General features: G+C 41.5%; 1 protein-coding gene across 2 annotated transcripts in view; it reads right to left on the bottom strand.

The window, feature by feature from the left end:
• Positions 1-10,016, bottom strand: part of NUCB2 (nucleobindin 2) — a 49,219-nt gene extending 39,203 nt beyond the window's left edge. The window contains exons 1-3 of one of the 2 annotated variants that reach the window (XM_053561890.1): positions 9,892-9,979; positions 5,607-5,805; positions 4,833-4,986 (exon numbers count right to left, since the gene is read on the bottom strand). The gene's annotated coding sequence lies outside the window, so the exon portion shown is untranslated. Of the gene's footprint in view, positions 1-4,832; positions 4,987-5,606; positions 5,806-9,891 lie in introns of both variants that reach the window. The other variant, XM_053561889.1, reaches the window with a different exon arrangement.
• Positions 10,017-10,144: the final 128 nt, after the last annotated feature.

A 10,144-nucleotide genomic window follows, 5' to 3' on the forward strand; every position in this document is an offset into this window, starting at 1 on the left:
GTTGAGGCTTGGAAGAAAACCCCAGGCAAAGGAGCTGTTTGTTCTCTCCCTCTCCTCAGAGAGAACAATGTATGGGAAAATAAAGGCAACAATTCAAGGAGGTGTTTTAAAAGATTCACACTATGAATGTGAAGAGGTCTTAGGAATACCTTAATCAACTTTTTTCACTTTTAATTTATGTGTGCACAAAAGTCATGTGAGAAAAATCTGTAACATGTCTAAATTAATCTAAACATAAAATAGAATTGTAATAAAGCACAGTGCCAAAGTTTAATTGGCAGCACTTTTTCTATATGGCACTTAATGGTATGGCTTAACACATGTATCAAAGGACTCTTAAAGATATTCATCTTGAATGAGATAAGATAGATTTATCTTGATTTAAGATAGATTTATCTTAAATCTACCACCTTCTATAGGGCTTTCCATTAATCCTGCCTCTAATATTTATTTCCTCTCCTTTTTTGCTTTGTTTTTGATTAATGTAGAATGTCTTTAATATACTTTCTCTCCTCTCCTAGTTTCTAATTTGTTAGTGTTCATTCTAGACACAACTAAGACAATCCCCTTAAACATTTACTTCTTACTAAGGCCTCAATAAATGTCAAGTGTTATCTTAACTAAAGAAATGGAAAGTGTTCTAGCACATTAGGTAGAAAAGTAATGACACAAAAATCTCTTTAAATAACAAGGTAATGTCGAACGTGTCAGAGGTCTACACATTTTCATCAACTGCAAACTCTACAAATACCCACACAAGAGGGACGGGTAGGTGAGCAATAAGGAGCAGCAATGGGAAGAAGGGAGAGACCAACTCACTTTCCTGCCTCCACCAGGTCCTGAGAATGGCCATCTCCTTTTCTTTATCACCCTCTTTCATAAGAAAGATACAGAACTACAGAGGAAACACTGGGGTGAACTATGATGAAACAGTAGTGATCCAAACTGCCAGGAGAGGCTGATAATTTCCTCTCTAAAGCAGGATTATATGAAATTCTAAGTCACACAGTCATCTCAAAACAGCACAGAAGGCATTCACCCCAGAGGCACTGGATCCTCAAGCAAAAAATTACTGAGAAAGCACAGTTCTTAAGTTCCTCCTACGATTCAGTAGATACAAAACAATTTCCTTAGATTTCCATGTCCTAAAAGGAAACTTATCTTTCCCCTGGCTCCACCAAATCAAAATTCCCATTCATACATAGAGGCAGATTTCTTAGCTGTGGCATCAGTCAGTGTTTATACAAATTAAGCAAACATGACAGTCTCCTGTTTTGATTGTGGGGCAAGACAACCTGAAAAAAGTTAGAAATAACAATCATAGATAAGAGGCAGATTTCTTAGCTGTGGGACCGTGTCACTATTTATACAAATTATGCACAGGTGATGGGCTCCTGCTTTGATTGTGGGGCAAGATAACCTGTAAACAGTTAAAAATAACAGTCATAGATAAGAAGGATGAGAAGAGTACAGAAAGCTGAAACACTGTCTCTCTCTTGCTTTGTAAATAGTTTCTATCCTCATGTATCTTTTTCTCCCTCTCTCAACCCACTTGTTCCACTTCCTTTTCTTTTTCTTTTCTTTTTTGTAGAGACAGTCTCACTTTACCGCCTTTGGTAGAGTGCCATGATGTCACAGGACTCACAGCAACCTCCAGCTCTTGGGATTCCACGATTCTCCTGCCTCAGCCTCCCAAGCAGCTGGGACTACAGGCGCCCGCCACAACGCCCTTCCTTTTCAATTTAAGGCTTAAGTATGTTTTCTTTAATCAGTTGTATTTGTTTATTTATTGAACAAATATTTATGTCTTAAGTACCTACTATGTACCAGATACTATGTTGAAGGACAAAGGTAAGTGAGATACATATAGACTTCCTATCCTCACAGGGCTCCAATCTAGTGAGGAAGGTAGGCTATTAGATAAGCAGCAAAAGGATATAAGAAAAAAATTTTTAAACTTGCAAAGACACATACACACTTTGTAGAAATAAAATTGTAACTTGCTCCTTAAGATACAGACTAAAAGACTGACTGAATCTTCAGATTCTTTCTCACTCCAATTTCCATTCCCTGAATTTCAGTTTCCTTTTACTAAAGCTGTAAAAGAGGCAAAAAGGTTAAAAAAGAGTGAAAATGTTTTATGTGCTGTCTTTTTAAAACCCCCTCACTCTTTTGAGAATTAAAACCTCCATCCCTGTTCAAGGCCAATTATCAGAGGGGCCAGTCATCAGTGCAGCAGGGGAGTGTTCCTTGGACCACAGGAGATGGCTCAAGGGAATATTCCGGACAGAGGTCACCAGATCCTCTACTCAAGAGATGGAGATGAGGTCAGTCATGACCATCAGCTACAGTTAAACAGCAATAGGCTGCAGCTTGAACACCCCCTTTAAAAGCTCGGTATATCTGCTGATAGTTAGGATGATGTTTTTTTCCTAAGATTCAAGTCTGCCACCATCTTTTACCAGCAAATTAATAAACTTCTCTTTCTTTTCCTCAAGTTGTATGTCATTCTGCTGTGCTACAGGGACAAGCACTGAAACCTGATAACAAAGCTGTTTACAAGATCTGACAGTCCAGTTCATGAACGTGCCACCATGCTCTTACACTGGCAGCACTACAGGAGCAACTTGGTCAGGTTTCATAACCTTGGTGTATCAGTGTCTCACAGTTGTGTTCACATCAATGTGTGGCAGTGTCTTGCCGAGTGGCGTTCATTATTGCTTTGCATGTTTTGTGCACCCTTGTGAGAATTTGGGAGCTTGAATTAGAGCTATGAAGAAACATTTGTAATTTTCTTGTTAAACATGGCAAGAGTGGAAGTGAAATTGGGTACATGTCAGTCCAAGTTTATGAGGGTAATGCCATGAAGAAAATAGCAGTGTACAAATGGAGTAATCGTTTTTCTGAGGGGTGAGAAAGCATTACTGATGAAGAGAGGTCAGGGTGGCCAGGAATGAGAACTGACAGAAACATTGCAAAAATTTGCTCACTTGTATGTCAAAATTGTTAACAGACTGTGAGAGGCATCGCAGACCAAGTAAACATCAATAGAGAAAGAGAAAAATCTTAACTGAAAATCTTGGCTAGCAACTCATGGCTCTTGCATGATGACAATGCACCAGCTCACACAGCACGGTCTGCGAGGAAGTTTTAGTCAGTAAATAACTGAATTGCAATACCCTCCCTACTCACCTGATCAGGCCCCCAATGACTTTTCTTTACCCAAAATAAAGGAAATGTTGAAAGAAGACACTTTGATAACATCAGGGTCATCAAGGACAATACAACACCAGCTTTGATGGCCCAGAAAAAGAGTTCCTAGGCACTGGTGTCAGGGCATCGCTTCCAAGGGGAGTACTTTGAAGATGACTGTAGTGATATTCAGTAATGAGGTATGTAGCATTTTTTCTAGGATGAGTTTGTGAACTGTCAGACCTCATATTTCAATTCACTTTTGTAATAGAAATAGTAACAATTGAACCATTATACATGACAAGTATAGGGTATATTTACACAATATTTATAAAGAAAAGTCTGGAAGGAAATAAGATTTAAGCAAGAGCTAATAGTAAGAGAAAATCTCAAGACAAGTAAAAGTGAAGTGGTCAAAAAAAATACCATCTACATTTTAACTAGCAGGGAAAGCAAAAGTAAGCCTCGTGTGACCATACTAAACTTAAATGTACCTTGAGATGGATATTATGTACTTTCAACATAAATTTACTTCCTGATGATTAGCTATGTGATACCCATGGGATAACTTATCTGTCATTTTAATGCCTTGCTTACAGTAAGTAGCTCAATAAATGTTAGTGCTTTTTAACACAACCATAAATTGCACAGCAAACATCTATAAAGCATTTATAGGTAATTTTAAAAAATAACCAAACAAATCCCCAGACAAGACAGAAAGCCTTCTATAATGAATTAAGGAATGAAAGTAAAAAACAGAAACACAATTTATTAAATGAAGGTTTTTTCCTTCTCTAGTCAAAGCTGTGTCACAGCAGATTACTGAAGCTTGTATGAATGGTTACCATAGGTTACAGATTTCACAGATGAAAGAGAAAAAAATCCACACTATGGCAGAGACTTCTACTTGCCTGCGGACATCCAAATCTTCCCTTCCTCCTCTGTAACAAAAGCCCAATTTTAGGGCAGCGCCTGTGGCTCAATCGGTAAGGCGCCAGCCCCATTTACCGAGGGTGGCAGGTTCAAACCCGGCTCCAGATGAACTGCAACCAAAAAATAGCTGGGCGTTGTGGCGGGTGCCTGTAGTCCCAGCTACTCGGGAGGCTGAGGCAAGAGAATCCCTTAAGCCCAGGAGTTGGAGGTTGCTGTGAGCTGTGATGCTACAGCACTTTACAGAGGGCCATAAAATGAGGCTCTGTCTCTACAAAAAAAAAAAAAGCCCAATTTTATTGAGGGCAGCCATACATCCAGCTACGTTTCTATGCTTCCTTATAAACTGAGCTTTGGTCCAGGAAGCCTCCTTAAAGAAAAAGCCTGCCTCCTTCTTTGCCTGTACCTTGCTGTGTGGAACTTGGCTGTGATGGCTAGAGTTCTGACAGCTATTTTGGACTGTGAGGACCAGGGCAACAGCTTAGGAATAGCAGATCAAAGAAAAGAAAGCAGCTTAGGTCTCTGATTTCATGAAACCACTGTATCTACCCTAGACTGTCTATTTCAAGTATTATTTTATATAAGAAAACAAATATTGTGTTTAGCCACCATTAAGTCTCTTTTTGCTTTTTCCTTTTTTGTGTTTTGTTAGTGGTAATAGTAGTGGTGGGCTTTTAAGAACCAAATGCAAATTTTAACTGAGTACTTACCTTCAGACCAGTGAATAAGTTTATCTCCTTTTTACAGATGAAGTAACTGAGATCCACAGAGGTTAAGAGAACTTGCACAATATCAAATTAGCAAAGAGGTGAGTTTTGGCTCCTAGCCCAATGTTCTTCATAAAAAACTGACTCCTAACAGGTTCTAAATGGGGGTGGGGGGGATGGGCGGGGGGGAGAAAGAAGTAAAAGACACATTAAATATAAACATAAATTTAGCCTTATTATATATAGCGTTAAATGGCATAAGTGTCACACACTATGAAAAGAAAAAGTATCAAATTTTTATGATGTGGACAGAGACTAAATTATATCATATTCCTATGGGGAGGACAGAGAGAATACATGAAATAAACAGAATCAAAGACTAGAATAAACAAAGATACTGATTTATTTTGCTCAAGTTTTACCACATTGCTCTCTTCTTTAGTAAGAGGAATTCAGACTGAAAGCTTATTTTTCTCAGTAAGAAGACTTAAAGATAGAAGGTAATTTTTCCTGTTAAATTACAAGGCTGGTCGGTCTTTACGGTGAAATAATAGAAAAATTATTAACTCAAGAGTTTGTCCATATGGACTAAAATCTCTCTGCCTCCTTTCTTTCTCTTGCTAGCAGCTCCTCCCCCATCCCTGTGGATTTTTCACAAACTACAGAAGAGCTCAGCAGACCAAAAGGAAATGTAAATTCTTCTCTTTACATTCCCTAGCTCCTTTGTCTTTAGAATTTGTTCCTTTAAGCCTCGAGTAGTTCCTGAGAGTCCAGTACCAACAGTAGGATATGTCGTCCTCCTTCCGGAGAGGAAAAGCAGATGGGCCAGTTTTCGTAACACCTTGTAAATTTGGCTGCAGTTACTTTTTTGGTCCCCCTTAAATTCAGCTGGTCCCTTGACCTCAAGGGCTGGCAGACTAACCTTCTTTCTTTGAGATGCCATGCTGTTTCTCTCTCCTTTTCTCTTTCTCTCCCTCTAAAATATAAAACAAACTTGTTTTTCTGTTTGTTTTGTTGGTGGGGGTGGGGGGATGGGGGGTTGGGGGGAGAGTCTCACTCTGTCGCCCTGCATTGAGGATCATGGCATTGTAGCTCATTGCAACCTCAAATTCTTGGGCTCAAGTGATCCTCTTGCCTCAGCCACCCAAGTAACTGGCACTTCAGGTGCCTACCACAACACATAGCTAGTTTTTTTTTTTTTTTACTTTAAATAGAGACCAGGTCTTGGCTGGGCGAGGTGGCTCACAACTGTAATCTCAGCACTCTGGGAGGCCGAAGCAGGAGGATCTCCTGAGCTCACCTGTTCGAGACCAGCTCTGAGCTAGACTGAGACCCCATCTCTAAAAACAGCTAAGCATTTTGGTGGATGTCTGTATTCCCAGCTACTTGGGAGGCTAAGGCAAGAGAATAGCTTGAGCCCAAGAGTTAGAGGTTGCTGTGAGCTATAATGCAATGGCACTCTATCAGTCCTGATTTTCCTACCTATAAAACTGAACTAATAACTTCTTCACAGGTTGCTTGATGGCATGAAAATAAGAATAAATACAAAATAATTAGCACACTGCATGACAATAGCAAATGCTCGATAAATACTAATGCCTTTTCTTGTCATGAAATAGAGAAATCTGAAACTTGTGTATGATTTGAAATACGAAATATGAAAAACTTGCTGTGTAATAAAATACTCAAAGTTACAGAACTTAAAAAGTAAGATTAATTTAACATACAACTTTTAAAAGTCAAAAATGACCTTGAGGCCACATTTGAGCTCTCCACTCATGCAGCTATAGACCAATAAAAGGAATACAGTACAGTCAGTGTGACACAGTCAACATGAAAAAACACTGTCTCTTCCTCCTAACCATTAATACAGAGCTGTAGCAAGAGACTCCAGTTTCTTTCTCCAAGCCAGTATCCTGAGGCAGGAGACTTGGGTTGTTGCTTACCGTCAGTGTCATAATTCTTACAGGGGACCAAGCAAGGTGGCTCAGGCCTATTATACCAGCACTTGGGAGGGCTAAGGTGGGAGGATCGCTTGAGCTCAGGAGTTTGAAAGCAAGCCTGAGGAAGAGTTGAGACCCCCTTCTCTACTAAAAATAGAAAAAATTAGCCAAGCATATGATAGGTGCCTGTAGTCCCACCTATTCATGAGGCCAAGGCAGGAGGATCACTTGAACCCAGGAGTTTGAGGTTCCTGTGAGCTAGGCTGAAGCCATTGCATGCTAGCCTGGGCAACAGAGTGAGACTTTGACTCAAAAATAAAAAAAGACTGGGGCGGCACCTGTAGCTCAAAGGAGTAGGGCACTGGCCCCATATACCAGAGGTGGCGGGTTCAAAACCCGACTCCAGTCAAAAACTGCAAAAATAAAAGACAAAGAACAAAAACCCAGACACTGTTACGTATCTGTATCATTCAATAAATATTTATTAAAATGACAACGTCTTTGCTATTTACATATACTGTACTTCAGATAACAATAATACAATGTCAAAAAGTGCGGGCACACTCGGCACCTGTGGCTCACGCAGCTAAGGTGCCAGCCACATACACCTGAGCTGGCAGGTTCGAATCCAGCCCAGCCCGCCAAAACAACAATGACAGCTGCAACCAAAAATATAGCAGGGCATTGTGGCAGGCGCCTGTAGTCCCAGCTACTTGGGAGGTGGAGGCAGGAGAATCGATTGAGCCCAGGAACTGGTAGTTGTTGTGAGCTGTGATGTCACACTCAGCACTCTACCCAGGGCGACAGCTTGAGGCTCTGTCTCAAAAAAAAAAAAAAAGTGCTGCCAAAAATAAAACCATACAACCGCTATTTCTATTTCCATTAGGTTGATATATAATTTTAGAATCAGAGAATTCTGAGATCAGAAATAATCTCTTAAGTATAGTAGTCCTCCCTTATCTGCAATTTTATTTTCTGTGGTTTCAGTTACCCATGGTGGAGTACAGTTTGACATTTTGACATTTATGCGATCACATTCACATAATTTTTATTATAGAATATTGTTAAAATTATTCAATTTTATTATTGTTGTTGTTAATCCCTTCCTGTGCCTAATTTATAAATCAAGCTTTATCATAAGTATGTACATATACATAGCAAAAAACAAGGTATAAACAGGGTCCTACACTCTCTGCACTTTCAGGCACCCACTTGGGTGTCTTGGAATGAATCTCCCAAGGACAAGAAATGACTACTATGGCTCGGCACCTGTAGCTCAGCAGCTAGGGTGCCAGCCACATACACTGGAGTGGCAGGTTTGAACCCAACCCGAGCCTGCCAAACAACAATGACAACTACAACCAAAAAATAGCCAGGCATTGTGGCAGGTGCCTGTAGTCCCAGCTACTTGGGAGGCTGAGGCAAGAGAATCGCTTAAGCCCAAGAGTTTGAGGTTGCTGTGAGCTGTGACACCAAAGCTCTCTGCTGAGGGTGACATAGTAAGACTCTGTTTCAAAAAAAAAAAAAAAAAAAGGATTTTCTATTCTCCAGCCATCAAAAGATTACTTAGTGGAAAACTTTAATTTTATTCTAAATAATGCAAAATTAGTTTGGCATATCTACAGAGATTCACAATATATCCTGAAACAAAAATATAATGAAACTGGCTGTGCTATTGATAGTCTTTATTAGTGCCCATAATTAATAGTTTGTATTTTGAACAGTACCCTAATTATCTTAATTGTGCATTTCATTTCAACCGGTATTTTACAGACCATGAACCTACCTGGCAAAAAGTATGCTGAAATGCAATATACAAAACGTGTGATATGAATAGTACCAGTTAAGAATTTTGGGAGCACAAAGAAAAGTAAACACAACACAGATTCAACCCTTAAAAAGTGGGTAAAATTAGCAGACAGAGAACAGCATGGGTAACCACAAGGAAACAGAGATGACTTTTTGACTCAAGACTAGAAAGTTAGACCACATCATGAAGAGTCTGAAGACCAAGATGAGAAATAGAAAATTTCCATCTTCACCCTAATAATGAAAGAAATATTGAGGTTTCATTTCTACTTACAAATTTCTGTGATTTTATTTTAATTTCTGACCTTATTAACTGAGGAACATTTGTTGAAACATTTATTTGTTCAACATTTGATGAATCTAATCTGTTCAAGTTCTGTAAAACGAGAACATTCCTTAAAGTAATCAATTCTTAAAAACTCCCCTGTAGGGAGAGTCCACATCGCCTTCAAACAAAATTGACTATCTTTTAGTGCTTAAAGGGAGCTTTGGTAAAAGGCTTGGGTCGCACCACTTAACTGTGTAAAACGTACATTACTTAATTGAGTTTAGTGGACACAGAATTTCAAGAGCTACGTTTCCCAAAACTCAGAATAATGGTTCACGTTTTCATGTTCATTCTCATTCCCTCATATCCTCTCTTTTCTCTCTGATATTGTACAATAATTACCATTTAAGACAGCTGCCAACACCGACCACAATAAACACATTTGCTCACCCTGAGTTACCACTTAGCAGGTGCAATGAGGAAGTACTCTCTTTCTCATCCGCTAAAACCAAAAGGGCTCACCTCGCAGCTAATCAGTCACTTAATGAAAAAGAAAACCACGACGGGCACCAACTTTCTCCTTAGTATCAAGAGGCTGCTGGCTTAACAGAACTGGCAGAAGGGCAGGATTCCCGGGCCTAGCTTTGCTACGCGGCGCGGGGCATCATCAGCCGGGAATTGGTGGGTATGCCCTCCTCACCGGTGGACACCTCCCTCGCCCACAGACCTGCCAAGACCGGGCTGGACCTCGCCCTGGTTTCGGTCCTGCACTTACCCCCTGCCTGCTCCCGTCCAAGTGCCACCCCCTCCTCGTCCGCCCGGAAGAAAGCTTGGGTGCCCTGCAGCAAGTAGAGCCCAGCAGGGGAACCCCGTGCCTCAGGCTGGAGCCGGGAACCCTCTCTCCACCCGCGCCCGCCCACTGTGCGGCCCCAGCCATCCTCACTGCCCTGGCAAGCCAGGGGAAGAACTCAGCCTTATCTCGGGACCTGCTCCAGCCTCTCGCCACGCCGAGCCGCACCCACCTGGAGGCCGCCGGCCTTACCTTGCCCGGGCTCGGCGCGCGAGGCTCCGCCCGCTGACTGCCCACAGTGCACAGACTGGTCTCCCTAGCCCCGGGCCCACGGCTTTGCTCGGTCCCGCCGCCGGCCGCGCGCGCCCGCCTCCTTGCTACCATAGCGACAACCCCCGCCCCCTGGGAACTGCTGATTGGTCCGGCTTAGGATCGCGGAGGGCTCCGATTGGCGGGGGCGGGGACGAGGCCGTGCCCTCGAGCATGGAGGCGGGCGGTGTGGAAC

This window comes from Nycticebus coucang, chromosome 14 (assembly GCF_027406575.1).
Source record: "Nycticebus coucang isolate mNycCou1 chromosome 14, mNycCou1.pri, whole genome shotgun sequence".
NCBI classification, from domain to species: domain Eukaryota; kingdom Metazoa; phylum Chordata; class Mammalia; order Primates; family Lorisidae; genus Nycticebus; species Nycticebus coucang.